Source organism: Strix uralensis, chromosome Z (genome assembly GCF_047716275.1).
Source record: "Strix uralensis isolate ZFMK-TIS-50842 chromosome Z, bStrUra1, whole genome shotgun sequence".
In the NCBI taxonomy this organism is placed as follows: Eukaryota; Metazoa; Chordata; class Aves; order Strigiformes; family Strigidae; genus Strix; species Strix uralensis.
In genome coordinates this window covers 32,271,544-32,295,290 of record NC_134012.1, presented here as the reverse complement: position 1 = coordinate 32,295,290, position 23,747 = coordinate 32,271,544, and the positions used below count along the sequence as shown (strand labels likewise).

The window sequence follows — 23,747 nt, the reverse complement described above, 5'->3', positions numbered from 1 at the left end:
TTAATGTCTAGTAGAATGTGTTCTTTGAAAATTGTATGTTTTAAACTTTCTGTCTCTAGGTTCCTGCAACTTGTCAATTTGTGCCCCAAACTGTGCTTCCTAAGACCTCCTTTATTCTCATATTTCCTTTCTTCAGTCTGGCATCTAAATGTGGAATCTTTTTTCCATTTCACATGATGTGTGGCCTTGCTTTCTCTTTATAAATCTTTGTGGTTGATCTTCTATCACTCTTCCATCACAAACTCACAGATATCCCATTAACACAAAAGTAAGAGAAAATCTACATTGCAATATAATTTTTCCTTCAATTTTTCTTTACCTTTTTTTTGGTCATCTTTTCATGAATTAAGATCACTGATGATGAGTCCATGAAGACCATACATTCAGGCTGTACTTTTACTAAAGTCAGCAGGAATTTTATTAGCATGGTCAGTGATAGCAGAATAAAGCCAGCATGAGTACTCTTGCATTTTTACCTTCATTAATTTACACCATAAACTTCTCAAGTCAAAATTCTGTCATTACTTATGAACTAATGTGTGCAGCAATCCACTTATGTAAATAACATTGACACTCAATTTTTACTATTATCATATGAAACAAAAATACTGAAGATTAGCAATAAGGTGAATAGATACCTTTTAAGGTCTTAAAATATTGTACCAAATTTCTCAAGAAGTTCTAGAAAATCTGTTCTGCTTTCATTATATCTTTTATTGACTCAACTATTGCAACAATTAACAAAGAGAAACTAAACAATTGTTTTCGGTAATCCAATATTCTTTATTCTTTGGCAGTATATAACTAGGCTGAGTTTCGATGTCAAAAGAAAGCCTTCACTTAGGTTTTTATTCATGGATCTTCCTAAAGCTGTAGCACATATACATGCAAACAGCCGGTCTTTAACTATTTAAGTAGTAGTAGATGAGTACTTATGGAACTCATTTTGGACACTTATTTCAGAGTGTCCTGGCGGATTTCCTTAGTTTTATTTAATATGAACACAGTAACTGAATAGGAATAAGGATATTTACATAGCTATCCATTTCAAGGTAAAATCATGCTCTCACAGAAGGCACTGGGAGTTTTAGGTACTAGGTATTTTCTAGTCAATTCATCTGAAACTAGGTTTCAACCCTCCAAGCACACTTGTTGAATTCAGGGATTAATGACAGAATGAGAGTTTTTAGGCTATCATTCCTGTATGGATGTGAAAGACAGGGCTTTATTTCAATCAGCTAACCATTCAACTTTAAATCTAGTGTTATAGTCTTCTTAAAAGTTTCACTTAGAACACAGATTATGGAATTTTACACCGCAGATTAATAATTTCTTAATCTTTATCTTTAAAGAGACACATCTGTAATACACTACAGAAAATGTTGATGTTGCTTAATTTTCCTTTGATGGAAAGGGATTATATTCTGAATTCGTTTCTTGGTCCTTCTGAATTTGGATACAGTGTTAATGAAATAAACACAGGAATTAATTCAAAATCTTTAAAACTCCTGGACTCACAATGAGACTTGACAGATTATTTATTTTTAAGCAGAGAGAACATGAAGGTAGGGAAAAATAATAAAACATGGAGTAAGAACAGAAGAGGAAAGGCATTTTGTCACTTACCACAATTGTACATTACCATAACACGGGGAAGAAGTGGAGAGCAAATAAACAGCATGTCTTCCTTGTATTCAGAGAAGACTTCCGGATGCAAGATGCAAGATGACCTTGATTTAGGTTCTGACAAGATGGCATCTCTGAATTATGAAAATTGATTTTTTAATTCTTGTCTAAAGCTGACTAATCAACTGAAGCAAAGAGATAACCCAGCTAATTCAGGCAAAGATTTCATTGTGAATAAATAAAACATTGAAAGCCACACTGATTAGCTGGAATTTCAAAATGGACTGATGTGAAATACATTAGTAATTCATCAAGACCTTTACTGAATGATCATTACCTTATAAAATGCTTCCAAGTGAGGATTCTGTTTATAACAAAAATATTTCACAGCAAAAATTTATGAAGGAAAAATTGTGAAACAGCCAATGATCCATAAAACAATTACTTCATAGAAAAGTAGAAAGAGATACTGGCATCTAGCAACTTAAGCATAGTATTCACAATTTCCAATATTATATACTAGCTTTTAACCTTTTTCCTCTGTTTATGTCATTAACCCCAGTACTGTCTACTTGTTCCCCCAGATTGGTGTCATCTGCAGTCATGATGCATGTGCCCTCCACCCCCTTCTCCAGGTCATTGACAGAGGTGTTGAGCAGGACAGGTGCCAGAATAGACCCTGTAGTACCCCACTTCTTACCTCCAGACAGAGTATGACCCATTTCCATGATACTCTGATCTTGACCAGCTAGTAAGTTTTTTATCCAGTTGGTGTCCCCACACCCAGACTATACCATCATAACTTGGATCCTACGAGAATATTGTTGCAGCCAGTGTTGAAAGGCTTGCTACAGCCTGGGAAAATTGTTCTCCCTTTGTCCACAAATCCAATCCTTTTATCACAGAATGTAATCAGGTTGGTTAGACACCCTTGGTAAATCCATGCTGACTCACCTTTCGCTTCATGTGCCCTTAAGTATTATTAAAGAATACTTGTTCCATGACTTTCCCCAGGACCAAAGAAAGACTGACCAACCTGTAATTTTCTCGTTTGTTTGTTTGTACTTCTTGGAAGATAGCTGTAACATTTGCCTTTCTCCAGTTATTGGAGACATGGCATTTCAAATGACCAATTACAATTGTAATGATAGTTACCATTTATGAAAAATTTATGATTTATACTCAATAGATTGAGTCATTCATATATTTTTTAATATTTGCTGGAATCCTGCTCCAGAAGCTGAGTTTTATTTCCACAAAAATATGTTACTTTCATCTTTTCCATTCCAGAAACAGAATTTTTCAAATTCTGGTTTACAGTCCCTTTATCTCTAGATCTTTTTTCACTCTTCTCAGTTACTTTCTTCTTTTTTTTTTATTCAGAGATATAATGTCTAGAGTAGACAACAATTTGATTCACTGAAGGGCAGAGCCATTGTCATAGCCTTGCATCTGAGTGGGCAGAAGGGGCAGATGCAACGCATCAATTCATAGCAATCCACTGTGTGGAGTGTATGGCCATCTATGTGCTAAGTCATTTAAGACTTTGTTTTCCTCTACGTTTAGTTATAACATAGTAACTCCATGGAATTTTTGAAGAAGTAGGACCAAAAAAAGGCTTTGGAAAACAAACAGCATTTGACATGAGGGGGAATCTCTGTTAGAGGCTAGTAATAGGGACTAGTAGTATGACAAGAAATATTTTCTTTTTGCAATACAGGCAACTTTTTGACTCCTGAGATACATAATTCTTATACAAATACAAAGCTCTTATTTCATAGGTGCATTGTGCTATGTGAGACACAGCTTGAAAAGTAACTGTGTTAGCTTTAAGAAGTATCGGTTATTTGATTGCATTTGGATTTTTATTTGGTTTCATCAGAAACCATTATCTCCATTTCCAGAATCAAGCAATGCACAGGTTCATTGTAATATTTTGTCGTTAAAGTTAATCTTCAGCTGAATTTTAGTTTTCTCTCCTTTCCTTTTTTTTTTTTTTTCACTTGAAACTGCTCTTTCTCTTTCGTATCTTTCTCTTGAACTCATTCCATAATTTTCCAGTATATATGTAAAGGAGACTCACACTTTAAAGAATGTTTGATTATTCTTTCTTTCTTCAGTTCCTTCTATTCTTCTAGTTACTTTTTCTCTTTCTTTCACTTTTTTCCTTCTCTCTTTTTCCTTTGTCTTTCCTAATCTCTCCATTGTTTATTCATTTTCTTTCTCTATACCTGTTTCCTTTCTTCCCCCTTTCTTACTTCTCTTCACATGTCTTCAGATTCATTTTCCCTCCTATTCTCTTTCTCCCTTATTCCCAGTTCCCTCCCCTTAGCACATGTAATCTCTGTTCTCTTCATTCAAAATTTATTTTCTGGAATTCTTTCATCTCTGAAGATTGGTGTAAAACCCTGATGAAGTCAAGCAAGGGTCTTCATTTCCACTTGCAGATATGGATAAGGCCTTAGGTCTTTCAGAAAATTCTCGCCTATGAAGGACTCAATTATTTGTATAGAGTGGAGAGCAAAGAGCATTCAGTCTAGAATTTAAGTAGACAGGCATATCATGGTGTGACCTCTGCCTTTCATTCCCATTCTCTCTGTGCTTTCTTGTGTTCAACAGTTCTCTTGACAGCTCATGGTTTGTTCCTGGTCTTAGAACAGAGTTGTATTATAGAACAAAAATTTTAGAAGTATAAATTGCATCAATTTGAATTTGTAAACAAGAAATTCTATTATTATTATTTCAGTCTCAATAGGTGTATAGTTCCCTTCAAGCCATAAAAACAGCATCTGAGGTATGACAAGTTTGATACTGGAATAATTTGCTGTGGGGGTAGGCTAAACATCTGATTTTCAGTTCTCTTTTGGGACATACTTACACAACTTGTGTCAAAAATTAATGCTTAGATTAGATCTTCTCACATTTTACTCTAGACTGCTGCTCTACACTAGGCAAAATCCACAAAACTTAGATGTCATCTAACCAGGAAAACATCATAAAAAGAATTTTGGCATAAAAGTTATATGAGAAATTCATGGAGTCCCAAACTCTCTTCAGTGAGGTATCTGTTATGCAGTACTGTGAAGTTCGTTTTGATTTTCAAAGTGATGAAGCCATCTCAAGAAAAGCCATACTACCAACCTGGATATCAAATTTTCAGTCTAACCAGAAGCAGAGCACATATATTTTTTCTAAACAACGAGTCTGGACAGTAATCCTCTCTAAAAGTGAAAGCTTCCTTGACATTGTGTTTGTATCTTCTCTTGAACCTATGAACAAAAATGTCTCCTACTGTCAGTAGTGAATCTGTAATGCAAGAAAGTCTGAATAAGAAGATATACAGATCAAGTCATTTTATGGTGAAAAAATTGAAACAGATATGAGGCAGCAGTTGCTTTGAGTCACTCAGACCAGTGTTTAAAATTGGTTACCTATAACTTACGCATTATTTTATCATTATTCCTAGTACATCCCATCCTTTTCTCTGTTCTCCAGAGAGAGCAATTCAAAAAAACCCCAGCTTGTTTTGTTATCAGGTTGATACACAGACCCCAGCTACAATTTTTACTGCCATGTTGAGGAGTTAATCAAGCCTTTGTTTGCAACATATTCCCTTTATAACATAATTGCTGTGTGACTGTTGATTTGAGTTTTAATAATTGCCTGATAAATTGAGTGTAAAATCCTATGGTAGGAGAGGAAATAAGAGTAAAAGAGGATGGTGCTCTGGCAAGTCAATGTAAAAGCATTTTTCTCTTTACAAACAGGAGACATTTACATAAATCTGAGCAGAGGGACCCTGCAGTTCTAGATATCATTAAGTTAGAAAGCTAAAAGAGGGGAAATCTGGCCTTTTGAATTTTTCTGTTATGACTTTTCATCATGCTAGTTGTGTTGGCTACTCTTAAAAAAAATTATTAGAAAACAATAATTGTTAGTTATGTCATCCCTGTGACCGTGTCAATTTTATTAATATCCTGCTGTAAAAAGGACATTTTAGTTTGGTTTCATTAAGGATCTGTTTGGTGATTTAAAGTAAAATACTGTGTTCGGATTTTTTTAGATATGTAGATCCTACCTATACAAAGGTTTGCTCAGAAACCCAGTCAATTCTGAGACATGGTCTTTGAGATAGAAAATTATACCCAACACTTCAAAAGTCCCAGGATCTGTCACATGCTGTATGCTTTGTAACTCTTCTGTTTGTGTATAATAAATCTGTATATTTTGCTATTGTATTATGATTATCATTTATTTCTTAAAACCAGAAGATTCTTCATTTTATGCAGTTTGGAATTTTTTGCTTGCATTCATTTTTTCCCTTGGAACTGGGGAAGTTAATTTTCTTTTCTTTTCTTTTCTTTTCTTTTCTTTTCTTTTCTTTTCTTTTCTTTTCTTTTCTTTTCTTTTCTTTTCTTTTCTTTTCTTTTCTTTTCTTTTCTTTTCTTTTCTTTTCTTTTCTTTTCTTTTCTTTTCTTTTCTTTTCTTTTCTTTTCTTTTCTTTTCTTTTCTTTTCTTTTCTTTTCTTTTCTTTTCTTTTCTTTTCTTTTCTTTTCTTTTCTTTTCTTTTCTTTTCTTTTCTTTTCTTTTCTTTTCTTTTCTTTTCTTTTCTTTTCTTTTCTTTTCTTTTCTTTTCTTTTCTTTTCTTTTCTTTTCTTTTCTTTTCTTTTCTTTTCTTTTCTTTTCTTTTCTTTTCTTTTCTTTTCTTTTCTTTTCTTTTCTTTTCTTTTCTTTTTTGTTTTTTTTTGTTTTGATTATGATGAGATATCTCTGAACTCTTTCTCCTGTTAAGGGAAATATACTGTTCCATATGTCTGATGATTTATTTGATGATATATATGCATTTTAGTGCAGTAGATATTCATATGTTGAAAGGTATGTGTATGTCTGGTCAGAACTGAATTGTTTACTCTGTGCTGGAAGAATGAAGAAGAGACCTGTATGTGTACTATCACAGTATTTAAAAAAAAAACAAACAAACAAACAAAAACAAAAACAAAAAAAACCCAACAAACCACCTCTCCAGTCTTCTCTCCATGATATCACCTGGCTATCTTTCTAGAGAATATCAGAGCTCCTCCACTATTATCTTGAAAGTGGAAAGGATAGACAAGAGGGAGGGAGGAGATTAAAATTTTGTATTTTGAAGATGGAAGACACAGCTGGAAGACCATTTTCTGTGACGATGTATATTCTTTCCCTTAAGATCTGTCACATAAACATAATGACTACAGCCTGTTTCCGTACTCGGTGAAAGATTTGAAAGAATGGAGCAATTTCTGTGAATCATGAACACAAAAGCCCTCCATGGTTCTTTATCAGGTAGTTGTGAGGAATAGAAGGTGAAGAGCTTAGGATTTACCTGATAAAGACACAACATGTGATTTCTCTCCTTCATAACGTGATATGTATGATCCAGTCATCTCAAACTATATTGACTCTTCAATATATCATTTGGTGCAGTACTGATCTATTGATCGACTTTATCAGTAGATCTCTTTAAGGTTTGCTTTGATGACTACTTTCAAAGGACATCCAAAGAATAAAGCAAGAAATGTGAAAAATAACCATGCAGAGAAGCAAGTATCAAAATGAAAAGAACGTTCCATATTTCCACATGCATCTCAGAGATTCATCTAAGGTTCACAGTTCCAGAAACCATGGAAAACCAGACTGGCCTGCCTGGATGATCTGGTTTAACTCTTATAAGAAAGCATGAACTTTTCTAATTAGCTCAGTACTGCTGGCAGTAAATATTCATTTTGACTAACTGGATGAATCCTCTTAGTCTTTCTCAGAGGCCAGAGACTGAATGAATGTGTAGACTTTACTCCCTATTTGTATCCCATCACCCAAGCCTTGCTACTAAGCAAATGAAAGAGATGTAAATCTGTCTTATTAATTAGTGGCTCTCACTTGCCAAGTTTTTCACTAAATAGTTGTGCTCTTTCTGCCTCTAACCAGTAAATTCTAAAATCTTATTGAAAATTACTCATGATTACCAATATATATCCACAATAATGAATACTATCTTTTTTTCACACAAATACTAAATTTTTTCATAACATAAGGTTATTCCAGATGTTTTATCATTGTACTGTATCTGTTGGAATCTCTGGTTCTTTTCTTCAGCAGACTTCTGAATTCATTGCAATATTGTTATTCAGAGCTCCTATATTACAATGTTGCTGTTAGTGCAATAAACAACCACACCAAGGAGTCACTGCAGTACATCTAATTCGAATAAGGCCTCTTATTCTTTTACATATCACAAAGACATAATGTATAATGGCACACAGATTAAAGGCAGAGGAACACAGCAGGAATGTGTTTAAATTTAAAAAAAAAAAAAAAAAAAAAAAGTTTACTTTTTTTCTGATAGTAAGCTACAGCAATTTTGAGTTTAAACCAATATTTATCCCTTACCCATTAGTAGCCCACTGATCTCTACAAGTCAACATGGGAGGCTGTGTTATTCTTCCCAACTGGTTTTGCCTTGGGGAACATAATTTCTGAGCGCAGAAGAAATAGGTAGGCAGTTACCATTGAACACTATGGATTGGAAAGTAAAATAACAATCACATGCCTCCAGACTCTAGATGTTACAAGAATTTCAAGATGTTACCTGGAGTGATCCAGTTTACTGGAACTGTAGAACTGTTGGCATGTGACACTGTAAAAGTGACTCTTCTATTTGGACATGTGTAACTATGTAAGTGTGCAAAAGTACACATATCTTCCTAGTAATTCAGAAGTCCTTCTGGATTCTCCAGGCTCCTTAGTTGCATGCACTACTTCTCCTCTTTGCTCAGGCATCAGCTGTTTCCAAGAAAACTAGTGAGGAAAAAGTGTATCTGTCTTCTCAAGAATAAGGCTACTCTTTAAGCCTTAGCAAATCTGCTGCACGTCTCTGGTCTTGATAAATAGAGACAGATCAAGTGGAAACACTGACAGGGATGAACTCCGAGGTTTCACATCCTATGCCTAAAAAAGATCAGCATGTTTTCTTCACTCCAGACACCAGATAGCAGGGGTTGAACAACATGCAGTGAGGTGAAGTGTAGGCCACTCTTTCCACTTCAAATTTGTTACTTGGGAATACCAAGCTGTATTGAATGTGAAAGATGACACCTTTTGTACAAGGGAGTACTATCAGCAATATTGTTTCTTGCCCAAACAGTTACAACATGATAGACTCTCTAATAGAGCCACTATTTTTGATACTTCCTTAGGCTATGCAAAGTCTGAAAACACAGAGAATTTTGACAGGAGATACCATTGCTAGTGTGTATGTCAGTGAGGTTTGCTGTGTGTCTCTTACTGCCAGGAAGGGGTAAGCAGTATGTGCCTCATGAGCAAGGCAGGACATTAGTCCACTGCTACTCAGTAGTGTCATTCCCTTCCATATCGTGGATTTTCATGTACTTTCAAGTTCTGTAGCAGGAAGTGCAGATCCATGTGAAAGTGAACCTCCCTACCAGTGCATCTCCATAAATACCAGCTTCCTCTGCCACTCTGTGGAGTCATTGCCTCCTGGAAGCCATCATAACAGAGGATTAGGGAAAATCTCCCTCCTTTATTGGATGCAGAGGGAAACATGGTAACTAAGATGAGGAAAAGGCTGAGGTGCTCAACGTCTACTTTGCCTCAGTCTTTAGCAGTGGAACTGGCTGTTCCCTGGACACCCAGCCTCATGAGCTAGGAGATAGGGAGGGGAAGCAGAATGAGGTCAGCACAATTAAAGAGGAAGTGATCAGAGACCTGATACACTGCTTGGATGTACACAAGTCCGTGGAACCGGATGGGTTACACCCAAGGGTGCTGAAAGAGTTGGCAGATGTGCTTGCCAAACCGCTTTCCATGATTTACCTGAAATTGTGGCTAACTGGGGAGGTCCATTGGACTGGAGGGTGGCAAATGTAACACCCATCTACAAGAGAGGCAGAAAGGAGGATCCAGGAAACTATAGACCTGTCAGTCTGACCTCGGTACCAGGGAAGGTCATGGAGCAGGTCATCTCGAGTGCCATTAAAAGTCATATAATGGACAACCAGGGGATCAGGCCTAGTCAGCATGGGTTTATGAAAGGCAGGTCCTGCCTGGCAAACCTGATCTCCTTCTATGACAAGATGACCTGACTACTGGACGAGGGAAAAGCTGTGGATATTGTCTACCTGGATTTTCAAAAAGCATTCGACACAGTTCCCCATAGAATTCTCATAGAAAAACTGGCTGCCCATGGCCTGGATGAGCGAACGGTCTGCTGGGTCAAGCACTGGCTGGATGGACGGTCCCAGAGAGTGGTCATCAATGGAGTTAAATCTAGCTGGCAGCCAGTCACAAGTGGTGTTCCTCAGGGCTCAGTGTTGGGACCATTTCTGTTCAACATCTTTATTGATGATCTTGATAAGGACATAGAGTGTGTTATCAGATGACACCAAGGTAAGTGGGAGTGTCGATCTGCATGAGGACAGGGAGGCTCTACAGAGAGACTTGGATAGATTGGATTGGTGGGCCAACATCAACAGGATGAACTTCAACAAGGCCAAGTGCCAGGTCCTGCACTTGGGCCACAACAACCCCATGCATCGCTACAGGCTTGGGGAGGTGTGGCTGGAGAGCTGTCTGGAAGAAAAGAATCTGGGGTTCTGATTGCAAACAGCTGAACATGAGCCAGCAGTGTGTCCAGGTGGCCAAGAAAGCCAACGGCATCCTGGCTTGTATTAGAAATAGTGTGACCAGCAGAAGTAGGGAGGTGATAGTCCCCCTGTACTCTGCACTGGTGAGGCCACACCTGGAGTATTGTGTCCAGTTTTGGGCACCTCAATACAAGAGAGATATCGAGGTGCTGGAGCGAGTGCAGAGGAGGGCAACAAAGCTGGTGAAGGGCCTGGAGAATAAATCCTATGAGGAACAATTGAAGGATCTGGAACTGTTCGGTTTCAGGAGGAGAAGGCTGAGGGGAGACCTCATCACTCTCTACAACTACCTGAAAGGACATTGTAGAGAGGTTGATGCTGGTCTCTTCTCACAGGTAATTAGTGACAGAACAAGAGGGAATGACTTTAAACTGGAACAAGGGAGGTTTAGACTGGACATTAGGAAAAAATTTTTCACAGAAAGAGTGGTGAGACAGTGGAATAGTCTGCCCAGGGAGGTGGTGGAGTCACCATCCCTGGATGTGTTTAAGGGTCGTTTAGATGAGATGCTGGGGGATATGGTGTAGGGGAGAACTTTGTGGAGTAGGGCTGATGGTTGGACTAGATGATCCCAGGGGTCTTTTCCAACCTGAATTATTCTATGACTCTATGATAATGCATACAAATAGTTTCTCACTGTTAATTATATATGCACATATTAATGACATTCTGCTAAAATATTTTAAATACTTCCATTTTGGGTTTTGAAAATGCAAACAGGTTTTATAGCTTGTAAAAATATGAAGGGTGCATGCATTGGGTGTTGCATATTTCCCATTAAAAATGAGGACATTTTTGATAGATGTAATATAGCAGAATATATTAAGATAATTAATTTATGTTCATTTCAGTTTTTTTTAATTTCTCAGCATGACCTCTTTTTCATGCATAACAGAACAATAAAAAATGAATTAGTTTATAGACTGAAAACACTCAGTTTTATCTTTCTGTGAAAAACTCATCTAGCCTAAGTTGGTTTGTATGTTGATTGATGGAAACCATAAGAATTTCTTTTATTTGAGTCAAACACATTGACTCAAATATTTCAGTGCAGTCACAAGGTTTTTGTTGTTTTCACAGCTTTCTGATCAACTATTTTTTTTTTCCACTTTTTTTCTTCACATAAATAAAATTGTTTCCAGGACAAAACAGCTGGCACTTACTGGCTCAAGGAATGAACAGGAAGACAGTGTGTTGATAGGATTACAGAACAAGCTGAGGAGAAAAATTTATGCAGAGTTTTGTAAGCTTAGTGAGGCAGAAAATAGATTGGGGTGCAGAGAAGAAATAATGTGTCAGTCAAATCTAAGCATACAGACATAAGCTTCCACAACACAAGAGCAGTCATGTGCTTTCTTAGCTTCTGTGACTTCAACTTCTCAGTTTGGGTGGAACAACAGACAGATGTTTTCTAGAGATCATACTCTTAAGTGACTCTTTAGAATTCTCTCTTAAAGCCTCGCAAAAACAAGAACCAAGGTGCCTTGGAAGGTGTAAGAGATGGTAGAATGGCTGCAAGGAAGGGTCCTAAGGAGGGGAAAAACTTTATAGCTGAACACTGTCACTTGGCTATTCCATTCCGTTGTGTAAACTAATTTTCTTCAAATTTATAATTTCATCTCAATACAATCAATTTTTCTGTAGCATGGTGTAGGTCAATACTTTATACTCAATACTGTCAAACAAAATCAAGAATTATATGCTGGTAGTGTATCGTAATAGTCTTTATCAAGTCACGCTACTGCAACAGTTTTTCAAGCCCTCCTGTGTGGATATTTTTATCTAATGGCTTCTGTTAGTCTCCCTTCTCTATTTGACTTATAAGCAAGAAGCTGCTCCCTGAAATGACAAGAATGACAAGATTTTACAAGCAAGATTATACTACGAAGTATTATTGGCAATACTATGTAAATTGCCAGAAAGGCATTAGACTACAATTTAACTAGCACCCAAGAAAGAATGTCTGTTACATATGTGACACACAGCAATTAAAGAACCTGTTCATTTGCATTCAAAGTGTCTATTTCTTTATTTTATTTGAAGCATATTCTTAGTTGTTTTTGATATAATGGTACTCAAATTTCATAACATTAAAAAAGAAAGAACAGCCTGAAGGAATCCATTTTAAAGGTAAAGGGGCAATGATCATCTGTGTTTGCTAGTCTGAACTACACAGGGCTATCAGCTGACTTCAGTTATATCCCCTCAGTAACAATTTGATAGGTTCTATTGAATCTCTGATTAAGATTTATATTCAATAGAACACAATATTCATTTAATAGTACCATCATTATTAAGTCAGGTACTTTACTGATATTTTATGGGTTAGAGCTCATGTGCACAAAGAGTAAACAAAGTCACTTCACTGTTATATGGTGGATAAGAAATAATAGATCATCCAATTTTCCAAGACACGTTTCTCCTATCTCGTAACAGCACACTTCTATCAACATATTTAGATATTCGTGGCAGGTTAATATGGCCATTTTCACCTGGCAACGGCATCAGCCCTTAGCAACAGTATATGTGTATTCAGACACTGAGCCAAAATGGAAGATCAGACTATAGAAACCTTTGGACGATGTATGTCAGGGATTTTCAGGTAGTATTTCATCTTAGCAACAATCTCATTTCATTCCCTAGCAACTGTGAATGTAAACTCAGTTTTGTTTTCCTGTTCAAAATTACCTCTTGGGAACAACTAAGAGGATTCCCTTGTTAACTTTAATGAAATTCAGTGTTTCACTTATTCATAGTCTAAGATAAATGTCAGAATTCATGTTGTACAGTAGTGCTCTAGATCTATGCAGTATGTCATGGCTTGAGAGTTATGAAAATTAAAATGGTAGAACTGTATTATATTGTTATTCTTCTACTTCTTTATACATACTTGTATACAGCCCCTATATCACAAATTTTTTTTAGTATTATACATGTACAAAAATCGTTGCTTTCATCCATCAAGCTTCTTGCATCTTGCCTGAGCAAGCTTTTACATCGTTTGATAATAAAGGCCTACATATTCTTCTACTGGAATTTTTGAGGGGAAAATACCTTGTCCCTGAAGGGAGTAGTAAGTCTCCACTGCTATTTTATTGTCATTCATATGTATCCCATCTATTTATCCATTGGTGCAGAAGTATCAACTAAAATTGTACAATAAGTCTCTTATGACAAACATGCCCTTTGATTGTGGTTAGATTTCAGCAATATTTCAGTAGTGCGGTGGATACTTATCTTGTGGTTATCTTATCTTATCTAGCAGTGGTTCCTCAGTGTGTTAGCATATTGTATAATTTTCATTTTCTACTAGTATCTCACTATATTGAAATTATTGAATTTCTCTTTCGCTGTGTAAAGAGCATTCTGGACTCTGTATTGGAATGTTTAAAGAAATATGATCCCACATTGCATTCTTAAGAGAGCATAATTTACATTGTGTTAAAACGTACTTGTGTATACCATAGAATTCAAATGGAAATGAAAAGCAATGTGAATAATCACAGCTTCTTAGTTCCATTTGTGTCTTCCAGTTGTTACTTGCTTCCTTATTCCATATGCAATAATAGATCTTATATCTATATATATAAAAAAAACCAGTAATTTTTACACACACACACATATATATATAAAGAGATACAGTTAATAATCTGCATTGGACATGAACTTTGTCCTTTTTTCAATTTTCAGTGTTTAATTTTGCTTATACAGCCTTGATAGTCCTTATATGTTTCTTTTAAACAGCAAAATAATCTTACACGCTTAGAGTATGTGTGCTTGTAAGAAAGCAAAATACTGTGTCACGGGTAAGTGAATTGAAAGAAACAAGTAATCTGACCCACAAATACAATAATTTTTCACAGTGTTTCACAACCCAGTCTTTAATTTTGTGACTTAGGACTTGGCCACACACTAAATAATATTATTCCTCTTACCTCACCATGCAGCACTTACCTGTTTCCAAATCTTATCTGCAAATGATCTTCTTTTAGACACTATACACACTGAAAAGGTATACAATCCTTCTCTGCATATGTAGTCATTTCTATATATCCTTCCTGCATCATCAACCAGACACAGAGGGCATTGCTTATTGTTATCATGGGCATGCTTTGAAATGTCTGCATTTCCCAGTCATTTCCACTTAACTAGACTCAATTTCAGCCTATGAAAAACAAGGTCCTCCTGATTATAAAATAGCTTCATAGCAACAATAAGATACAACACAGGAAAAAAAACCCCTCAAATTCTCTCTTAATTAAAAATAGTATATTTGTTTAAATAAGAAAATGTATGACAAAATGTGGTGAAATAAATTATTTATTATCAATATTACTACACCTTAGTCACTCATGTTCTCTTTTTGTGTAATTCGTTCTGAGGTATGGGAATTCTGTTAGTGTATCAGACAAGAATGTTACTTCTTGTATGACAGTTCTGTATACGTATACGGTGTTAATATACTTGGTTATGATGCCCTAGGTTCATGCCGTCACACGAAGTCACATTTTTCAGATAAAACAAGTATACATTGCCTATCAACTTATACAATTATGCACACATATAAATAAATTGTCAGATACACACAATCTTTAGATAATCAGGAGAATTTGTCAATATATTGTAAAATCTGACCTAAGGAATTACTCATGAAGAAATATAAGTTAGAGTTTAATGATATTGTATTACCATATAATATGCTACTTCCTCTACTCTTTCTGTAAGCACTTGACATTTAGTTTAGCTTCAGGGTACCAAAACTACAAATTTTGCATATCACCATTTTAATGAGAATCAAACAAAGGATATCATGTAATCCCTTCTCTGGACATAAAGTCAGGTTAAATGGTAGTTTATCAAAAGAAATAGATAAAGCTGCAAGTGCTACAAAATGGCAAAGGTGTTCTAGCACCACTTACAGAAATAAGTGAGATGCCACAATAAAAACTTATTCTGATTAATTTATCTTTGAAGAAAATATTAGAGAGAAGTTACATTGGATGAGTGATTAGTTTGTCAGTTTGGGGAAAACAGGTACAATGGCTTTAGGTTTTAATAATGGAACAATTGGAAAACTACTATTTGGACAGAGATTTCTGGCATGGTTGTGAAATAGAAAACTGTTTTAAAATCCATTTCTGGTGTTAGTTAAAGGCCTGATTTAAGCTCCCTGTTGAGGCCCAGGGAAATTTATCCATTGCATTCAGTAAATGTTGGAACCAGTCCTATGACATCTCTACCACAACAGAAAAATGCTGAGTATTGTAATTCAAATTTTTAAAAGCAGTTAATGAGTTTGCAAAGGAAAGATGAAAGATTAAAATGCTGATATCATGAATATGGTGATGTCAAGAGAGAATATTAAATCAGGGTACAGAGATTTATTTATGTATGTATCTGCAGTTACAAATAATTTCCCAAATTAGGAGAGGGTATTCAAAAACAGTTCTGAGATTTCTCTTTATTATAGCCAGATTTGGGGAGGATCATCAAACTGGAAATTAGTCAGCCAAAATATCACAACAAGAAGATGCAGAAATATATATAAATTTTAGATGATTGGAAACATGTTTTTAAACAGGAAATATGGACAATACATATTTGGGGAAATTCACCAAATAGTAACCTTTCAATAAATGGAATAACCTTGCCATGTTCTACGCAAGTCAGGAAAACTAGTTGTGGTAAAATACTTACAGACATTCCATAATGCAATATACTCTAAGAGATTTAAGGTTTTGTATGTCACTGATCAGACTGCAGCTAACATGACTTAAACTAATTTTTCTGGAGTGGATACATTTTCCTGCACTATGTGCTGCTGTTGTTAATCATTTTATTGACTGAAGTTCATCCCTGTGCAGAGGACCTGTCCAATACCCATGGAGAGATATTCAAATGTGTGCCTGCAAACACTTAAGCATCTGCTTATTTTTGCATGAGTAAGGAGCTTTTTTCAATTTTAGCAAGCTTGCTGATGTGTATAGACTTCAGTGTTCATAAATGTTTCATAACATTTCTGAGCATAACTGTCAAGAAAGACTGTGTTCTAAATATGTGGTGCATTTATCTTGTACTGGCCCTCAGTGTAATGGTGCATTTGCATTAAATAAACTGTTTGTTCTGCAGAAATGTAAAAAAATCAGTCACTTGACTCTATAATTAATATGTATTATGAAAACTAAAAATATGATCCTACAGTTCTTACTTTGTCTCAGAGAAAATATTTTACTAACAATAAAGGGACCAACATGTAAATGTGCAATACCATTGAAATTAGTGGAGTTCTAACTGGTGCAAATTGCAGAATATGGTGCAGCACTTTTGAGTAAATGATTGCTTGAAGAGAAACTGCACCTTTAGGCTTTTCCAATAACAAATATAATAAAAATAATAAAGATTGATGGAAAAATTTGGCTATCAGCTTTCATGTGCAAGATTGTCATTGAAAGCCTGAATGAAAAAAGTGGGTTAGAAGGCCTACTAAAGAGGACAGATACCTTGATGCTGAAAACAGAATCTGTTTTTTTAAAATGAGGAAGACACTGGAAAGAAAGTGTATTTTACTGAGAATGGGAGAAAAGGAAAGGAATAGAAAGACTGAGCTCCTTCAAAGCCAATTAGTATTTTTGAAATGGTAGTTGCTATGACTAAAAAAAGGGACAGAATTATTGAAATATGAGATAGAGAGAGCAAAGACGGATGAATGATAAAGGGAACACATTGCATCATTTTTACTGGAAGAATTTCATATGAAGTAAACATCCTAAGGGAAAATTCTGACTGAACCTCTTCAGCAGTGGAGGTCTCCAAGAAGAATTGTACTGGTGCCTTGAAACTACTCTGACAAGCGGAACAGAAAATTCTGCAGGAGCAAAGAAAGCATTCTTCATTTATCTTAGTTAAGTTTTAGCTCCCAAGTACAATAAAGGCTGTAACCACTGTTTTCCCATTAGATATTTTATTTATGAAATCGCAGCATATTTAATTTACTTTTCTAAAAATACACCTTTCCATTGAACTATTTTTAAAATACATTTCTATTATTTATTTTTATGTTTTTTGGAAATACATGTCCTAAATAAACTTACAGCTCAGTGACATTCCTTTGCTCATTATATTTAACACTCAGTTGGTCCCTTGATTGAATGCTTACAGAAGGACCTATATCATGTATAATTTATGTCTCTTACCCTGTCAGTAGAGCTTCACTTTAACTATTCACATCTGAAAAATTACTCATTCATCTAAATATTTTCAAAATTTTCCCTTTAGGTTAGGGGGTGGGAGGTATTTTGGAGGTTGACTTTTTTCTCTCTTTTATTGAACTTACTGACAAAAGGAACAGCTAGAGTAGTAGAGCACTTTTTTGTCTTCAGATGGAAACTACTACTTCTTACACATTTTGCTAGAGCCTCTGGAATCATGTGACGAGAGGGTGGAAACTGCATTGAAATCAAGAGCCATGTTAACATGCTTTCTGAACAGATAATATACAAAACAATTTACTCAGCTGTGGTAACTTTTTGACTCGACTCTTTTGTATTAATTCGCCTTTTTACCATTCCTGAGAGACTTAATTTCTCTGGCAAACATCAATGCTATATTTCTGTGAAGAGCAACTTTTACATGTTCTCTCTTTAAGGATTTCATGTACCTCTTAATGTAATTTCAACAAAAAAACCCAAGTATAAGAGAACTAGTAAAATATATCATAATAAATGTTAATACCAGTTTAGAATATTGTTCCCTTAGTTGTCTTAAAAAATACAGTAAAAGTACTATGGAGAGTACTATAAAATCAAATTCTCTTCAGGATCTATGAACCAGAGCTAGATCCAGGGCCAGATTAAAATGAACAAGCAGCGAAGTTATTTTGTTGAGCTTGGCCTGGCACAGAAGCTTCCACCAAAAATGAAACTACAAAGAACAAAACAGAACCAAAAAATAGTTGATGGCTGCAGTGTCTCCTCTTGGGCCCTGGGGCATCTGCTGCACAGAGAACAGATGCTTGGATTTGCTCCTCTTGACTACCTTCTTTCCATTTTTGTGTCTGCTGCCACAGTCCCACAAATCAAATGAAAATTGGTTTTAGCCATACCTCTTCTGTTCATTCTTCTTTGGCCAGCAATGTGGGCAGAATATAGTGGAAGGCAGGATGGTGCACATAGGATGTATCCACTGTTTCCCAGCTATGGGCAAAGTTCCAGCCCATGGTCCAGCAGGATGAGCTATTCTTAAGCCAGCCCATCCTCCACTCCTGTAAGACGGGACAGTAAAAATAGTCAGGGAAGGCAGGAAGACCCAATTCCCTGTGTTGGACATAAATCTACAAGTACCAGAGGCCTTCTGCAAGAATAAAGGCATGCCAGCTCCACTTCTCTGTGCAGGCTTTTAACATTCACTGACCAGGTTTACATAACACAAGTTTAATTTTTAGAAATTAAAATATATTGGTGTTTACTAAGGAAAACTGCTTGTTTCTTTGTAAAATGTATGAAGTAGAGCAGTTTTTCAATGGAAGAATTTGATTGCTTCAGAACTGTGTCCAGCAACAGCGTAACATTAAAATAACAGCTCTCCTCTCTATCCAGGTTCTTTTAAGATTGACCAGGAAAACAGTAAAAACTTTGGTAGAATATTGAGGATAAGTAAATCTTTTGTTGTGGAAAATATAATCAAAGAAAGGTTTCTAACCAGCATAAGTCCTTGTCAGTGCTATTTACAAAACCACCCAAAAGTCCCTTCTCTGTTCCTCTACCAAAAATTATGGAGAATAGTTCTGTAATTGTCTTTCAATTAAATGAACAAAAGGATTCTGAGTTTAAAACCTTCAGCTGCAGTTCAAAACACAAATTTAAACTGAAGACATTCTGCCTCTATATCTTGAATCTGATAAATCCTCTGTCATGGTTAGATCCTTTGAAAACAAATATATCTGCTTAAGGGAAAGGTGCAGCACCTTTTAAGAGTAAAAGAGATGCCCTTCAGAGCTGCCTTCAGACCTTGTAGAGAGAGTCTCTGTATTTTTCACTACATTAGCTGAGTAATGGATCAGGTTCTTTATTCTACGTCTATTCTTATGTTTGCATTTTTTCAATTTGAAATCAAATTATTTATTGATTGCATGCAAAGAACAAGCACAGTACATGATACATTCTAAGCTCCAAGTTTATAAAAAATATTTCTCTTCCTACAGGCTATGACAATGAATATCTATTTTGACACACTGAAAATGATTTATGTTTCTATAAGTTATAATTTGAAGGATAGGGGTTTTTTTTGGTCTTTTGTATTCTATGGATTTCCTGTTACATAGATTGAAACCAGAGAAAGTATGTGTCCTTTTAAATTGTATAGAACTCTTTGCTGTTAGAGATTGAACATTCAACAACAGGGTATTCCCTTCACTTGGATTCAAAATTAGAAAGTAAAAATTAATCTTATTTGTCAGAGTTTTTAACTTAACTTCTTTAATGGAATAATATAGTATGTATTTCACAAAGTTTTATTTTGCCTCTTTCTTTTTCCTTAGGTGAGAAATTCAGTGGACAGCACCAAAATCTACAAAGATTCAAAGTAAGATTTCCCATGCACTCACTTTCTGAATGTTCATTGCTAGACATTTTTGCTATGTTAGTTATTTTTTTCTAAAAGGCCTGACTCCTTTTGGTTCAGACTTTTTTGTTATAAACCACAAACTTGCTTCTACTTGGCAATATTCCATCTTGGAAAGTGTATCCCTTTTGAAATACCAAGAAGTTCTAGTCAGGAAATAGCATAATGCTTGGATGAGAAGACTGTGTAATAAACTCTTGTATATATCTCCTAAGGTGCAGGAGTGAGACCATAGTTCAGATTATGCAGTGTTGGAATAAAAGAAAGTCTCATTGCTATAGTGTGATTCCTAAGGTGTGCTATAAATTAAATGGAAATTTAAGGAATGCATTGGATGAGTAACAGCACTTACAACAAAGAGCACTTCTAGTTGTTCTGTCTTGTGTGATATCTCACATTAGCCTTTGTACAATGAATAATTCTCATCTGTAAAGGCAAAGTAAAACTGGAAAGCAGATTCTTGTAAAAAAGTATTCTACAAGCTATAGCTGTATGCAAAAGATATGTCAAACCCTTAATACTCTTTTCACCTACTTTGTATAAGATAATACGGCAGTTAGGCACATACGACCTGACCTATCTCTTTTTGATGAGTAAGGCAAGGTATTAATTGACTTGGCTATGAAGAAGATCAGTACCTAGTGAGAAAACACTTTATGGCTAGTAAAGCATCACAGTAAATTTGTGATTATTTCATATGTGTACAGACAGTTTGGCAATTTATAACACATTCCATATATTATGTAATACATGGATGATGAGGTATAGGAAATTTGAGGTTGTTGATCATATTATGAAACAGGTAAATTATTTCTGTATTCAAGGGGAGTCTTCAAGTTTCATACATTAACACATTACATTTAACACATTGATAGCAGAGCTGAAAAAGCTGGTGAAAAGTAGTATCACATATTTTTATGGAGTTATTAAGTTACTTAGAGAAGTAAAAATGCTGACTTCATTGTGGAGAAAGAATTCTAAAATGATTAAGTGAATGGACAATAAAGTGCCGCATGAAATTCAGCATGCAGTAAATGTGATGTTCCCTGAAAAAACAGTTCTAATATCACAATAATTCACAATTTGAAAGTGGTTAATTTCCATTTAGAGTTACATAATTGTTGTGGATTGAACCCAAAGGGCAACCGAGCACCACACAGCCATTCACTCACACCTTCCCTTCAGGAATGGGAATGAGAAAATAAAGCAAAAAGGCTCAGAAATAGAGATAAAGACAAAGAGGGATGTCTCACCCATTATGGTTAAGGACAAAAGACAAACTCATTAAGGGAAGAAAAAGATCACTTTAATTCAAACACTAACAACACTTAACAGACAGACTGGGACAGTGAGAGGCATTACCACATCTTAAAAACACCTTCCCCCCACCCATCCCTTCTTCCTGGGCTCAGTTTTTGTTCCTGATCTCTCTACCTCCTCCCCCTCAGCAGCACAGGGGTAGGGGATGGGGGTTATGGTCAGTCTGCCACTCCTTCATCCTCATGGAGGACACTCTTCTCATTCTTCCCCTGCTCCATATGATTCCCCTGTCATGGGAGACAGTCTTCCATGAACTATCTCCGGCATGAGTCCTTCCCACAGGCTGCAGCCATTCCCATGCTTTTCCGGCATAGGTCACCCCAGCATGCTGGAGTCCTCCCAGCGCTGAACTACAACACTGGGGACTTCTCAGAGTCCCAGTCTCCTTTAAGCACAGACACCTGCTCTGGTATGGGGTCCTCCACAGGTGACAGATGAATCTCTGCTGGACCATAGATCCCCATGGGTGGCAGGGGGGACAGTCCTGCCATCTCACCACGGGATACAAGGGAGTCTCTGTTCTGGTGCACCTCCCCCCTTCCTTCTCCTTTCTTCCACTGATGGTGTTTGCAGCAGTGTCTTTCTCATAACTCCTCCTCAGAACTCCCTCTTCTTCCTCCCATGTTCCCTTTCTTAAATACATTATCACAGAGGCACGGCTACAGTAGCTAATTGGCTTAGCCTTTACCAGAGGCTGGTCCAACTTGGAGCCAAGGGAGCTTCAAGAAGCTTCTCACAGGGACCACTGCTGTAGCCCCCTCCCCACTACTAAAAATCCCTGCCACACAAACCCAACACAATAGTTCGTATCAAAAGTAAATACAGCAATCTTGGGTAAGATGAAGAGCAGGACAAAAAGGATGATCAAAATAATAAGACAGGTTTTGTATGAGTAATGACTATATATTGAGCATTCTTCAATGTGGAACAGGGATAAACTGAGGAAAGACCAGACAAAGGTTTATAAAACCATGTCTGGTGTGTAGAAAATAAAAACAGGGATCAATCATTCTTTTTTTTCTTCCAGTAAAAAAACATAATCTGAAAACTGAAAGTAAAAAGTGCAAGGTACAGAATAAGTAGCGTTTATAGGGAAGATGTGAAAGTCCCTGCAAAAATTTTTTTGGGATTCAAAATTTTCCATAGACTCAAGGAAAATAAGGAAAAAATGTGGAAGAAGAATCCCATAAAGCTGTAAATACACTGATACTCCCTCTGACTTCAGAAAGTCCCTGAGGTGCAAGTGTGTGGATAAATGCCCAGTGATAGTATCACTACATATCTGTGCTGTTCTTACACTTCCCAAAATTTCCATTATTGGGCACTCAATAGACCAGGAGAGCTATTGTGATACAAAGATCTTCGGCCATTCTTGCTATTATGGTACAGTTATAGAATATTCTATCAATTGAAAAGTAACACATAGAAATATAGCTAGTGAGTTAAATAAATTACCAGACACATACTTTAGTCTCTTTCTAGACTCCCTGCTTTAATGTAATTTTATACTTTAAGTCACTCTCAATCTTGTGTTAAGTGGTAGTGGCAATATCAGAAGCCCAGAAAAAGCTTGCTGTTCCAGCAAGATTCATCCTTGTTTGGTTAAATCATGTTGGATATTCACAGCAAACACAAACTATGTTTTGTACAGGCCTCAATGGAGGGAGCTATTCTAAGCCATAAGAGACAATGAAATATCAGTATTTTCTTCTCAGATATTCCTCAGTGAGATGAAAATAATAGTGGGGAAACTGTTAGAGATAAGGAGGAAAACTGACCACACCAAGTAAGAAAGATTGTTGTGACTCTAGGAATAAAATGGGGCTTATGAACATGAGAGAGAAAATGAAAGATTAACAGGGATAAGCTACCTAAACACGACATCCCTCTGTGATCAAAATTCAACTGATATTTAACTTTTGAATAGAAAAATCATTCTTTAGAGTCTTCTCTTTAAAAAGTATGTAACAACTGGGGTCATTTCATAGGGAGATTCTTGTTTGTTTTTCTGTGGAAAGAAGTGAATATTAAAAATGACAATATGAAAACACTGGACAAAATGGGAGAAACTATTCTTCTCACAACCACCAATACCTCTCTTGCTTTTTATTTTTATTTTCCATATTGTCACTAGCTAGATAAGTTTCTGTTCTTTATGGCTTATATGTTGAAACAGGATTGATGAGCACACACATCACTGTAGCGTTGGAGAGGGGCTGTCCAAGAGCTGTGTTTATCTGCAAGAGGTGTTACTTAATAGCATCAACATTGACTAGTACAAGGCATTATTTCTACATTTCCTTTCCCTCTCTTTCTGTCTCTTTATGTTTCAAGTCAGAAAGAAACAATAGAGACAAACACTGGAAGATGGTGTCTAGAGCTAATTGACTAGCATACTTAAAGTGGGTTGTGGTTGCTTAGAAACACTTATAACCTTTATCAGAAGCCTGATTATTAAATAGTCTGCAGGACAATGTAGGACAA

General features: G+C 36.0%; 1 long non-coding RNA gene across 2 annotated transcripts in view; it reads left to right on the top strand.

Annotated features, from left to right (window-relative positions):
- LOC141937531 (uncharacterized) overlaps positions 1-19,976 on the top strand; it is an 847,382-nt gene extending 827,406 nt beyond the window's left edge. For both annotated transcript variants that reach the window (XR_012626995.1, XR_012626996.1), the window contains one exon: positions 19,861-19,976. This is a non-coding gene — a long non-coding RNA (uncharacterized LOC141937531). The remainder of the gene's footprint in view (positions 1-19,860) is intronic.
- The last annotated feature ends 3,771 nt before the right edge of the window (positions 19,977-23,747 follow it).